Here is a 12,893-nt window from a genome sequence, read left to right on the forward strand (position 1 = left end):
CCTGTCTTCCATCCCACAGGGGAGAGGAGCAAAATGTGGTTTGTGCCTGAAGGATAGTTCCTTTCCAGGGTTTTATCTGAGGCAGAGCCCTTTACTCAAGGTCATCTCCTATCCTGCCAGTCCACAGGGAGTAAGCAGACAGGTGCCCCAGCTGGGAAGTAGGGCACCTATCTAGGTTAAAATAGTGGTTTCCACTAATAGCAATTCATGGAAAGCTCTTCTTCAGTTTCAACCCAAGTGCATTCACAAACAGTCCACTCTGGTTTCAGTTTGAGTTATTCTGTCAAATACAGCTCATTTGAAACCAAGTGACTCCTGAAACTGCTGTTTACTGCATGAAAATGAAAACTATCCCTATGCTGTATTGTTTAAGACTTTGGGGATTTTAGTAACTTGAGAGCTCAATACTCAAAACTCAGAGGTTTTTTTCTGAGTTACTAATTTAGTTTGGGCCTTTAGTCCCCTTAGGTCAGTCTTTTTTCCAAAAGCTTCATATCAGTCTCTAAAGAGTCATTCAGGACATGTCTACACACTGTACAAAAGCCTAGCTTCAGTGTGGGCATGACTTGTACTTTTATGTCCATCTGTCTTCACCCTACCTTGGTTCATTACAGTTTGTATTAATAAGCAGGGAAATGGGGCCAAAAAAAAATCTATCATTGAAAAAGTCTCTTGTAAAGGTTATTGTCTGGGCACAAGGGCAGGACTCTGAGAAGACTCAAATCTAGGAAAAGGCAGAATGTCTGTACTGGCTGCCAGAGCCAGAGCCTGGGAATTTTCCTACAGGCAGAAGAATGAAATAAAGCATTGATACAGTCCTACAGAAGCACATACTTTGCCTTGATAAAATCTCACAGATTAAGAAGCTGGGAAGGGCACGCTGAGTAAGAAAGAAATCAAGACAAAAAAATGGAGAGGGCAGTGGGCCAAGTAAGGAAGTAGGAACCAAATGACACCAAGCCCATGAAGAGCTGGGCACCACAGGAAGGCTTGGACATAGACAGCTCCTGAAAGCAGCAGGGAAACAGAAGAAAGAAAAAGTAAGGAGCATATCTATATTCTTCATTTTAGGAATACATGCATACAAAGTTTTGTGCATAAATGCACATTTTTATGTTCACAAACATTCATGTACACTTACATATTCTCACATGTACATGAGTGCATGTGTTACTCCTTGTGGCGTTTAATAAATAAAAGTTACTGGTGTGCAAAAAGTGTTTGTCTGTTTGCTATCAGCTGTCACATGCCCAAAGAATAAATTGTAAACCGACTTTTCCAGTAGGACCAACATTCTCAGCAAAGATGAGCTGACACTAGTCAGGAGCTTGGTGGGGAGGCCAAAGGGGCTAATACAGCTGTGAAAGCATAACAGGCTGCCAGACTGTTTACTGGAAAACTGCCAGGGAAGCCAAAAGAAGAGCCCATGTTTCAAACCATCCAGTCAAAAGGGAGCTTGGGAATTCACCATAAGTCTGAAAGCTGAGTTAATACCAGCTCAGAGGTACCCTACCAATGCTGTGACACATTTAAATAACAGTTTTGTATTTGTGTAAAATCCATACTTGATTCATTCTAAGCCACTGACAAATCATCATTCCAAAGGCAAAGTCTCTGCAACACTAATTTAATCAAAACTGTTATTCAAAATTTCCAAACAGATATTTCTCCCAGAATCACACAAATGCATAAACACTTCATCTACAGTATCTACATGTTTAGCTCCAAAAGACTGCTGTAATTAGTAGACCTACAGCTCATGCCACAAAGTACTGGTCTCTGGCCCTGCCCCCACATCATTGTTATTAGGATACATTCAGAGTTTTTTTATTATGGTCTACAGGTATCCTGTACACAGCTTTCAAAAGCACAATGCTACAAGAACAGTACTGATCTTAGCCCACCCAACATGAATAAATATATAGCACCCATAACAAGCCAAAATAAACTATTTCATTACTCAAAGTCCTAGTGATATAGATGAGGAAGGCACAAAAGGTATGGTAGATGAGCAAAGAATTACTGACACACAAGAGCAGGAGTGTTTTCTGGTGAAAAATTGTACCAGGGAGAGAAAATACATGGGAGAAAGCATAAAGGTGTAGGCAGGGAACCAATATGAAGCTGCTAAAGTAGTACAGGAGGGTCACCTGGCAGTATAGGCAACATCTGTAAGGCCCTGAAGATGGGGTTGGGAATATTTCATGTGGGGCAGCTAAACAGGAAAGCAATGAATGACATACAAGGAAAACAAAATTACTACTGGATCACTTAATCTACTGTCGTGTCAAGTCTGAACGCAATTCACAGATTACAGATTCACCAGCTAACACACTCCTCACTGCAAATTCACAACTGAGCCAGCTGTACAGCAGTTTTCAATTTGGCTGCACCAAGAATGCTGTTCTGTTTGCAGCACGGAGCAATGCGCGAGTAGAGGGCTCTCATCTTCTGTCATCCTAAAGCATTCAGCACACTGATGGTGGCATCCTGACCAAAATGCTCCTGCCCTCTACAACCTCCTGAGGGACACAGACAGAGAAATAACGGCATGGTCACGCTCTCCAGAAAACAGACATCAATTGTGTTGTGGTCATCAACAGTTTGCCATTGGGGAGAGGAAAAGGGCCTGTGCCAATTGCTTTGTTCCAACAGTATTTCTTCCCAGCTTATCTATAATGCAATTTTAACAGCCATGGAGGAGACATTATATGGCTGGCCAACTTGGGGAACACAACTAGCAATGAAGGAGGAACTGCAGAAGTTACCGAAATCATAAAGTATATGCTGCATCATCTTAAGCAGTCTCTTTTGTAAATCAGAGTAGCAAATAGGGGTAGAAAAGGTGAATTTTCAGGTTCAGAGTATTAATCTGGAGTTAGCCTCACCCACCAAATGCAAATAAATTCCTCTTGGAGAAGTGGAGCTGTTCTGCATTTATACCAAAAATAAATGTGAGCAGAGCCTCATCCAACATGATAACTACTTCTTCTACTGATTTCTTTTGGCTTGTTTCTTTCTCACTCCACTAAACACTGTGTAATCGGCAAATGAACATGGAGATCTCCTGCAATAAATTAGATGAGTGAACAGAGGGAAATCGATTTCTAGATGGGTCCTAGTATGAACAAAAGCAGAATGCCTAATGAGTGCTAAGATGATGAAGTTTGAGGACAGTCTATTATTAAATTATGTTAAACTAAAACAGCTTTGTTGACTTTGATACATTTATTCCAAATTTTGCGCAGATAGAAACTGTGACTGGAATACACAGAGTCTACAAAGTTGTGGAGCAGGCTCTGGAAATTAGAAGGATTTCTGCTTCTTCTGATAATCAGAACTAAACTGGATCTATCTCCAATTACACAATGCATAAGGAAAAATGTCTAGCATTACTAACATGGGATATGACTGAGGAGTTAACAGGAAGTTTCTCTAATCTATGAGTTTTTAAAAAGAAGTTCTTACCAGGGTTGAAACTAAAGATGGAGAAATTAAATTTTACGAGGACTTTTTAAACAAATCATATAAAAATAGCAAAACATGCTCTTTCCCATAGTATGAGGGTGACCAGCAGAACAGATATGTGGAAGATATTCTCTAGCTGAGAGTTCAATTAGAAATTAAAATGTCTTACACAATAATTATAACAGGTGCTCTCAAACTTTTTCTAAACACTTCCCTTGGAAGTAATAATTTGCTTACCTTGCCTTATACTCTTTGTACCTATTAAGCTAAAAATGTATATACATAATTATAACAAATTCAGACTTCTACTCTGAAACCCTATTTCCAGCAACTTATAAGACTAGAGATGGGCTGTCGAGCGGGACTCTCCATGCCTCTCACAGTCCCCACCAGACAGCCTGCTTTAAACCTTATAAATCACTGGGCTACGATAATAATTTATCAGAGGTACATTAAACACAGAATTAGAAATAATCATCCTGTTGCCACACAGTGATGTTCTCTGGTAAATCTGAAGATAGACACCAGGCCAGAAAGTGCACTTATCTGGAGCACTAATTACTACAATGCTGTAAAAGAGCACTGTTCAACTAATGAACTTCTTTTGTAAGAAAACACCTTACATACCAATGCTAAAGACAAGTGTACAAATGCTTAAAAATTCAGGAGCCATCTGCAGATGTCAAGATGGACCATTTGAGTCACTGCAGCAAGTTACCAATTCTGACATTCTTCACCGTGCACATTTTTGAGAGTAGATAAGGATGACCAGGTTCTCCAGCTTGCGCCTCGTTAGGAGCTAGTGATGACTCTGGTCTGCAGGTGTCAGGGGTGGTAGCAAGATACAGCTGCTGCCAAAGGCACATTGAAGTGAAATGAGGTCCTGTGTTCAGTCTGTAAACAATTTTCTGGAGAAGACTTTGCAGAACTCCACTAGCAGTAGAGCTGAAGATGGCATTTCTAACTTGCATTGGGGTCTAACAACAGGGCACCCTCCAAAGCACTGATTCAGGTCTGTATTTCTAAAGGTAATAAAAGAAAGACTTTATCTCTGATACTTCTGATCCCTTTAGTCTGATTCCGTGTCTTTATTGCATCCGACAGGGTAATATCAGAAAAAGAGGGAAGCATATCAAAACACATGTGTCTTTATTTCTTCCTTTATTTCGTATTTTTACAAATCCAGGATCTTGGAAAAATGACTTCAAAAAAGGAGCGTCTGTCTGCAGGCATATGGACCCTGAGGGCTGCAAATGACAGCACACTTTCTGAATTACAAATTTTTCACTTAATTTTGAAACTCAAATGTCAGTCTTTAAAAAAGTTTTCTTTTAATATCCAAATGTTAAAAAAAAACCTGTATCTGCTTAATTTATACCTACTCACATGTTTAGCTTTTATTTCAAAAAGGATGCTTAAACATCCTGCTAACTGCTCACTGGTAGCCGTGGTTTCCAGCAACACCTCTTATGCCAGTTCCCTCATGAGTAAGAAAGGAGAAATCTCACACTATGAACCAAACTTTCATGAGTAATTTTCCCATTCGGAGGCTAAAGTTGAAACCCAGTTTTGCAACGCATGTAAACCCGTATTTAATTTTAAGCTTTGTTCCCACAGCATGTATTTAAAGTTTAAAATTTTGCTGAATGGTGATTGCCATAAGTACATCTTTAGTGCTCTGTTGAATCTAGTCACAAATGCTGATGAAGTTGGAAAACTAATTTGTATCACAAGGAACTTGAATACAATCTTTAAAGGCATCTACTTTTTAAGGTCAGATTGTAAGCTCTGATACACACTTTATATCTGCAGCAACTCGGAAAATGTATAAACACATCTGCCAAACTGGGATGCACATCTGTGGCCACTCCTGTTACTAGACAGGCTATCAGATTCACATCACATGTGCATGTACATTTCCTGGCTCCCTTCAGTACCTGACCTACTTGCGCTTCCTATGTGGAAAGGTATGGTTTAAGAAGCAAAGGTCATGAATTGCTCTCTTTATACTACACACCCTGCCCACAGACAGCAGGTGTGTCTATGTAAGCTCCCCTGGAACATTCTGTGCTTGCAGCCATTGCAGCAGACATTTTGAAATAGGTTGTGCAAGCCAGCATCTACCAGAAATTATAACCACAACATTTGAATAAATTTTAAATGTACAGGACATTCCTTTTGTCAGCTACAGAACACAAAAAACTCTCCTGTGATTTTACCTCAGTGCCATACCCATCGGCTTAATGAGATTATGCAGCAAGCAAAACGTATCAAGACTGGACTCAAGATTTGTAGGAGGCATTCAACATGTCAGCCCCCACAATAGGAAAAAGTATTCATCAGCTTTGCAGGAGACCTTTTTATGTATCACAATGCCTCCTACATCACTGAACAAGTCTCTCCTATCACCTACCACATGTATGTAAAATACATACCACCTCCCGTCCTCTGAGCACAATTTGAGGAGCAAAATCATCTTGCCTTCTGTCAACCCCAACTGGGCAATGAAACCTCATAGTACCTCACTCTTCCCTTGGCCTCCTCAGAGAGCAGTGTTCAGATTTCTTTTCTCTGTGGAACTATATCAGTCACCATTATCAGTCTTCAACCTTTGCTAGGTCTATTATACATCGTTCTGTTGATATGTTCACAAAAATTATTTTCCATCCCTGGTCAGAATTCAATGCATATCAAGAAGTCCTATAAAAGGAATAGAGCCATCAGACATCACGTCATTCTGAAACCCCAAAAAAACAAGTTGGCTTTTTAGAGGAGACAATAGACTTTGAACTTGGTAATTACCATCTATTCCTGATGATTCTACATAAGAAAAGCCACAACCTCCCCTGTTCATGGAGGCTGCGGATGTAAACCTTTCATTATCACTTCTGCTATATAAATGTTCTTTTGCTTTTTCATGTATTTAACCTTTATAATGGTAAAGAAACTCAGTGTTTAAACCAGCTTTAATTATATATTTTCCTGAGTGTTGCAACAAGGTCCCTTGAGTGACTTGCTTGTCTTAAAGGCAAAAAAGTTTGCACAAATCGGTTTTAAAACACAACTTCTGACCCACAGAACTATTTCTCTCAAAGGGCACAGTAGACAAAGAAAGGAGACAGAGTGTTTTTCTCACAAAAAGAAAAAAAAAAAAGATAGAAATAGTTTTCAGGAATCCGGTCACAAAGCAAATTTCTGTAAATACAGATGGCATTGTAACCTGAGAGGACCACAACTGGGGCAGGCCCCTTTCAAGGCTATGTATCCAAATTGACTCTAGTGTCCAGGACAATGTAAGATTCATAAAACACAAAGCCACGTTTGCTCAACCCTCACATAACGTGCTTCTTGTGGCGCATTAGATTTTACATGTAAAATGACTGTATTTTTAAAGACACTTAAGCACATTAATGTTCAGAAAACAGAAGGCTAAATACCTTTAAAAGTCTGACCCATTATCAGCTGGAAAGAAATTCATAAAAGCAATTTTAGTCACTTTTTTCTTTTCTCTGTTCATCATCAATATATCTTTTTTCATATATTGGCCTAATTTGGACTACAAGGTCTACTGAGCAGGAAGTATGTTTTTACATTTATAGAGTGCCCCATAAATTTGTGACACTAGATGTGTTTTTACAATAATAAGTAAGGGAAAAAATCTATTATTTCAGAAAAAGTTATACTTTCCTCTCCCAAGCAATTGATATTAATACCTCCAGCAATAGCTGATATTGCCTTTATCAACATGAGAACCTCCAAAAAAATCCTGAAAATTGTGCACATGTGTTTCCATATTGTCTGCAGTTTGGACTCTTGGAAAGTAATAAAGCATTTCAATGCAGGATGTCTCTTAACTCCTTGCTTACATAAAGGCACTATGCTAATCAGTGCAATTTCTTACATTCATGTGGCTAAATCATGAGTTATTCTCATGAGGTTTAACATCACCAAGGATAAGGTGCTGCACCTGGGTCAGGGCAACCCCCTGTATGAATCTAGGGTGAACAGATCCAGAGCAACCCTGCCCAGAAGGACTTGGGGTGCTGTGGGTGAGAGGCTGGACATGACCCAGCCATGTGCCCTCACAGCCCAGAAAGCCAAACATGTCCTGGGCTGCATCCAAAGCACCATGGGCAGCAGGTGACAGGGGGTTCTGCCCCTCTGCTCTGGTGAGACTCCACCTGCAGGGCTGCATCAGCTCTGGGGTCCTAGCACAGGAAAGGCATGGACCTGTGGTAGCAAGTCCAGAGAGGGGTCACCAAGATGACAAGAGGGATGGAGCAATTCTGCTGTGAGGAAAAGCTTCAAGAATTGGGGTTTTTCTGCCTGGAAAAAACAAGGGTGAGGGATGACCTAGTTGTGACTGTACAGTACCTGAAGAGAGACTACAAGATGGAGAGGGACTTTTTGCAAGGACATATAGTGACAGAACAAGAGGGAATGCCTTCAGACTGATTTTAAAAAGTAGGTTCCGATCAGATTGAGGAAGAGATTCTTTACTGAGGGCAGTTGAGGCACTGTAACAGGTTGCCTAGGAAAGTTGTGGATGTCTAATTCCTGGAAGCATTTCAAGACAGGTTGGATGGGGCTCTGAGAAACCTGGTCTATTAAAAGGTGTCCCTGCCCATGGCAGACAGGTTGGAACTGGATGATCTTTAAGGTCTCTTCAAATCCAGGCCATTCAACAATTCTGTGATAAGGCCATCACACCAAATGGTCAGGATATGCACAAGTGAAGCACACGCAGTTTTTGTTTCACTATAATATTTCTTTGAAAACTTATATAACCGCTGTACCTACCCTTATGTAGGCCTTTTGTTGTCTCAGCTTTTTAAAGTGCTTCTCTGGCCCACATTGCACAATACATAAAGTGTGGTTTTATGCATGTAGCACAGGCTCTAGTGGCATGCATGTAAAATGAATGCAAAATATGCAGCCAAGATAAACTCTGGCAGATCCCAAAAGCAGAGCAGAAGAAATCACTTTGTTCATTACCTTTAAAATCTCTTCCATTTGATAACTGTATAACCAATAGAGGGAGAAAAACACTTTTCCTTGCCAGACGTGCATTTTCCTGTAATTGAGCAGAACTTTGCAGGATGCCTACTCTCTATTTGAATCCTTAGGAATTAATTGCTTTATTCACCCATTTCCATAGGACAAGGCCACTAAATAATGAGACCCATCAACCTTTAGAATTAAGGAAAAATATGGATAACATAGAAACAGGCAGGGCTTTTGGTGGCATGAAAGGACACCTCTAAGCTAGTTAACAGGAATAGCCAATGAATTCCTGATCCTAAGTGCAACGATTTTAACAGCTGGTCTCAAAAATAGATCCCATGATTAATACATTTGAAACAAACCTGAGTTGCTAGATTAGGGCACTCTGTTCAGCAGTGGGAGCATTCGTTAAATTGCGCATCAGCTACCCATTGTCTGAGCATGGTCCTGATAGTCACATTGTAAAGCTGATTCTCTAATATTCTTGGGATGCAATGTACTGCATTTTTTTCATCATTTCCTCTACATGTAAACTGATCTCCTGCGTTGAAGCAGTACTATTTAAAACAAAAGGGTTTGATTTATAGCCAGTCCCCAGCCTCATAAATCACACCTGCAGTGTGGTGCTCTGGGCTCCCTGTGTTCTGCCAGCATTTACGTTTTATAAATGATTTGGGTTTACCTCCCATTGTGATGGAGACTAATACAATTGCATTCTACTCTCCCAGCATTCACTCTTGCTGTTGCTCATTATTCCCACTGGGAATTCAGACCTAGTTTTTGCAAGCTTGTCAGGGGGGAAGGGAGTGAAGGTGGTGTGGGTTGTTTTGTTGTTTGTTGCTTTTTTTTAAAATTAAAGAATGCTGAATTAAAAATTTATGCTTGCATTCTGTAGCTTTTTCTATCACTAGATTTACAATGCAGTGGATTTTTTTCCCTCCCTACGGACTTTGCTTATATTTAGGCTCCCATTTGCTAAGCTAATGATATGGAACTTAAGCGGGACAGCAGCTTGAAATGTTCAATACGCAGAGTATTTGACCTTCAGAGTAGCCCAGGTATGCACATCAGCCTTTCTAGCAACTGCTTAAGGAGGTTAAATGACAATTTAAAAATAAAGAATGAAAAAATAATTACTTGAGTTCCCCAAAAGACTAGGTGCAAAGATTTTATTTTCAATTCTCAGAATCTACTGAAATGCCAAAAAGAAACTTCTATAATATTTTGCAATTATGCTTAAAGCTCTCAACCATATAACAGTTCTAGTTGGTTAAGCACAGCTCAGACACTTGGAGATAACAAGACTTGCTTCTTAGAGCTGACAGCCTTAAGTCTTGACACAAGGAATTACTCCTAAGGCATAGGACCATGTAAGTGAGATTGATGGGATTTATGCACATGCCTTTATTTCCTCTGTATCAAAACAATCAATGGTTCAATTTGTTCAATTAACGGCTATCATCACTGCCTCTTTTTTGGTTAAATATTGTTATTACTGTACCATAACCAACAGAGAACCAATTGTAGCTTGAGATTGGCAAAAGTGACAAACTTAAGTTACACTTCTGTCACAAATACTCAGTACAAGTTCAATTCTGTTTTGGAGCCCAGTCTTCTGAGCATTTAAATTGCAGCTTGTTATTTGATGAGTTGAAAAATTTAGACTTGAGATTTGAAAGGCTGCAGTACACATCAATGCATGCTGAGATCAAACTTAGACCTAAATAGTTGCAAAAATATTATAAAATGAATAGTAGTTATTCAGAAAAGCTACTCCCTTTCCAACATAATTTAAAGGGGGATTGATATGTAGACCTGTTCTAGTTTAATGAAGGATAAAGCTAAACACTACTATTGAAAGTAGGTTAAGTGAAACCAGAAGACATTTTGATTCCTGAATTAGAACTGTCCACACATTCACTTATGCAGGAAGAGCTTTTGTGCTTTAAATGCAAACCTTACTTTCATCCAAATTAACTTTCAAATGAAGGCAGCAAGCCTTGAATTATTGCACCCATTGTCTGAAAAATTCATATAAAATACTTGTATGAAAAGTAGGCTACTGAAGTTCATAGTGCGGGCATAAAGATTATCAGGTGTAATAATTCTTGCTAGGTAACAACGAGCCTAATTTTTAGAACCTGTTTTGCCTTTATGTAGCAACTGATGGTCTAAAAAACAGTGATTCTGACAAGTGCTTCCAAAACAGAAGTTGGTGAATTTACACATTATGAATAGCTGCTTTATTTCTCTAGCAGTTAAAAATTATACTTTATTCTGGATCAATTACTGAGAAGTAAACACCAAGTTTTTAATGCCAAAATTTGTTACCTCAAATTTCTTTGGTTTATAATCAAAATCTGATAGACCAATGAGAAGTGACACTCATTCTGCAACTATTGTCCATTTGATATTTTATCTTATGGCAGAACAAGGTAACAAAAACACTGCATGAACTTCCCCCCTCATTGCAATTATTTTTTGATCCACAGGTTAGTGCCACCATCAGATTTAAGTGCAGTAAAAATTAATCATGCAAATCCCGGTACATATTCATAAGGTTAAATTACATCTTGCTGTGTAGCCTTGTGCATGTAATTCCATACACTGTAAGAAGTCCTCTACTATGATTTATTTTATGAAGCATCTTCATACATATATTCAGAACAGAGGTCCAGGATCATGAGCTTCATTCTGAAGTAGCTTCACATGCAATCATGTCCACTGAAATATCAGAGAATTTTATTGCAGGTTTGGTCCATTATTAATGAAAGCCCATTTGATCTAACTGCATATGTGAGGCTGCATAGTCATGACGTATAACATATGCATATACATTTGTTTCAAACAATCCTAAAATTCCAATATTTCTTCCTGAAGGGAATGTCTTTATACAAGGTTCTATCAAAAACAAACCTGCCATAAAAAAGTCTATGTAAAAAAAAAGAGGGTTTGGTTGAATGCATAAAACCTGCACCTCCATCAAAGTAATTATTTGAGTTAACTTTGAAGCTTGATTTAAATATTAGCAAAAGTGAAAAATTTATTGCCATCTTTACACAAAGCAAAAAGGCATTAAATGTGCCCCAACATCTTCAATTATTGAAACTTATTTCAGTGAATGTAGCTATGTTTCAGTTAATAGCTTTGTTTATAATGTGAAGCAGCAACTACAAGCTGTATCTAGAACATTCATAAATTCATCCAATCACCTCTCAGATATTGGCACAATTAATTTAAAAGAAAATTACTAAATTTATGTTTCCTAAACTTCCATTTGCACACACAACAGCAGTAGTTGAAAATGTGCAGTTTGATTTCCACCCATAGTTTTGTCTTCTTCACAGACATTTCTGAAGACAAATATCTAGAATTTTGCTAGAAATTTGTCCTCCTATGATTTCCTACATGTTAGGATTCTTGACATAGTCCATCCATCTGTTTTCTGAGTTAATCCTTATATAATAAAAAGCCTTGAAATCCACTATGTTGTTGGAATCCAAATGCCTGCTCCAAATGCTCCTGTAATAGAGCTGATATTTTGAAAATATATTTAAATACCCAGATCGAGCAGAAGAGGACTGCCTATTTCCACTTCTGCAGCTCATTTACCCCTGGGAGAAATCAATAAAGAAAATTTAACCAAGAAACTTGCCAAATAAATATCTGATAGATCCATTAATATACAATAATAATCAATAAAGGGGGGTTTACTGGCAATGAATGACTAGCTGGAAGAACCATTAACTGTGAGAAATTTCCAATGCAGAGTGCAATCTGATCCTGAAAATACTTATTCATATTATCAAACCTTATTCTTACAAAACAGTCCTGATTTGGGTGAGCCAGATATAACATCCTGTTTAAGTACCATTACATACCTATTGTTCCCTAGGTGCATTAATAAAGTAGCATTTTTAGACCATTTGTTAAGTTCTGCAAATACTACTTATAAAATTACCTAAAAAGAAAAAAAGAAAAACAAAACTGTTTCTTTCTTAAGAGCTTCTTAAAGTTGAGCTCTACGTTCCCATGGATACACTGCATTGGTCCTATAATGGTCTTGCTTCAGCACAGTAAGCAGCAGGGAAACAAGACTAACTCTCAACATTTCCATAGGCTTAGAGCACCTTTATTAGCTAAGTGCTCCTCCAGTGCTGCCCAATGGAACACACCCTTTCTTGTCTTTTTCAATTTGAGAAAAAACTAATTCTTCTTATGGGTCAAGGCTCCATAGTCAATCTCAGCATAAAAAAAAAGCAATTGTATAATTTCTCCCTAATGCACCCCAGGCACGTTCCTGTGGCTGGTTCACACAGTGCCAGGTTGTTGCGAATTATTTATCATTATCCCAGCTCATTTCTACAACACTAAATGTCATCACTGACCTTCCCCCTAGAAATAAGAAGTTTTCAGTTTAT

At 38.6% G+C, this 12,893-nt stretch overlaps 1 long non-coding RNA gene across 5 annotated transcripts in view; it reads right to left on the bottom strand.

The window, feature by feature from the left end:
• LOC136287292 (uncharacterized) overlaps positions 1 to 12,893 on the bottom strand; it is a 180,801-nt gene that overhangs the window by 135,797 nt on the left and 32,111 nt on the right. For 3 of the 5 annotated variants that reach the window (XR_010720130.1, XR_010720135.1, XR_010720131.1), the window contains one exon: positions 9,623 to 11,196. The exons of the other annotated variants lie outside the window; for them this stretch is intronic. This is a non-coding gene — a long non-coding RNA (uncharacterized lncRNA). Of the gene's footprint in view, positions 1 to 9,622; positions 11,197 to 12,893 lie in introns of those variants that run through there. 5 annotated transcript variants of the gene reach the window in all.

Source organism: Chamaea fasciata, unplaced genomic scaffold, assembly GCF_029207755.1.
Source record: "Chamaea fasciata isolate MVZ Bird 193981 ecotype frontalis unplaced genomic scaffold, bChaFas1.0.hap1 SCAF_3, whole genome shotgun sequence".
Lineage (NCBI taxonomy): Eukaryota > Metazoa > Chordata > Aves > Passeriformes > Sylviidae > Chamaea > Chamaea fasciata.